Source organism: Arachis stenosperma, chromosome 1, assembly GCF_014773155.1.
Source record: "Arachis stenosperma cultivar V10309 chromosome 1, arast.V10309.gnm1.PFL2, whole genome shotgun sequence".
Taxonomy (NCBI): domain Eukaryota; kingdom Viridiplantae; phylum Streptophyta; class Magnoliopsida; order Fabales; family Fabaceae; genus Arachis; species Arachis stenosperma.
In genome coordinates this window covers 51,381,288-51,382,524 of record NC_080377.1, presented here as the reverse complement: position 1 = coordinate 51,382,524, position 1,237 = coordinate 51,381,288, and the positions used below count along the sequence as shown (strand labels likewise).

General features: G+C 40.1%; 1 non-coding gene across 1 annotated transcript; it reads right to left on the bottom strand.

The window, feature by feature from the left end:
• Window positions 1–595: 595 nt before the first annotated feature.
• On the bottom strand, window positions 596–699 carry LOC130955225 (small nucleolar RNA R71). Its single transcript, XR_009076669.1, has one exon. It is a non-coding gene; the product is annotated as a small nucleolar RNA R71 (small nucleolar RNA).
• Between the last annotated feature and the right edge of the window lie 538 nt (window positions 700–1,237).

Sequence of the window (1,237 nt, the reverse complement as noted above, 5' to 3'; positions counted from 1 at the left end):
ACATAAAGGAATCTCTATAATGTGACATAGATGATTCCTCTTCCTTTGTTGTTCTCTTCTTTTTCATATGAGCAGGAGCAAGGAAAAGGACTTTCTTGTTGAAGCAGATCCTAAACCTGAAAGGACTCTGAAGAAAAAGCTAAGAGAAGCTAAAGCACAATTCAGAGAAAACTTTACAGAGAATCTCGAAAAAGAAGGAGACATGGCCGAACCCAATAATAATGCAAGGAGGATGCTTGGTGATTATACTACACCTACTTCCAATTTTTATGGAAGAAGCATCTCAATCCCTGCCATTGGAGCAAACAATTTTGAGCTAAAGCCTCAACTAGTTGCTCTAATGCAACAGAACTGCAAGTTTTATGGACTTCCATTAGAAGATCCCTATCATTTTTTAACTGAGTTTTTGTAGATCTGTGATACTGTTAAGACTAATGGAGTAGATCCTGAAGTCTACAGGCTCATGCTTTTCCCTTTTGCTGTAAGAGACAGAGCTAGAACATGGTTGGACTCACAACCTAAAGATAGCCTTGACTCTTAGGATAAGCTGGTCACAGCCTTCCTGGCCAAGTTTTTTCCTCCTCAAAAGCTGAGCAAGCTCAGAGTGGATGTTCAGACCTTCAAGCAAAAAGATGGTGAATCCTTCTATGAAGCTTGGAAAAGATACAAGCAGTTGACCAAAAAGTGTCCTTCTGACATGCTTTCAGAGTGGACCATTTTGGATATATTCTATTATGGTCTATCTGAGTTTTCCAAGATGTCACTGGACCATTCTACAGGTGGATCCATTCACCTAAAGAAAATGTCTGCAGAAGCTCAAGAACTCATTGACATGGTTGCAAATAACCAATTCATGTACACCTCTGAGAGGAATCCTGTGAGTAATGGGACGCCTCAGAAGAGGGGAGTTCTTGAAATTGATGCTCTGAATGCCATATTGGCTCAGAACAAAATGTTGACTCAGCAAGTCAACATGATTTCTCAAAGTTTAAATGGATTGCAGAATGCATCCAACAGTACTAAAGAGGCATCTTCTGAAGAAGAAGCTTATGATCCTGAGAACCCTGCAATGGCAGAGGTGAATTACATGGGTGAAGCCTATGGAAACACCTATAATCCCTCATGGAGAAATCATCCAAATTTCTCATGGAAGGATCAACAAAAGCCTCAACAAGGCTTTAATAATGGTGGAAGAAACAGGTTTAGCAATAGCAAGCCTTTTCCATCATCTTCTCAG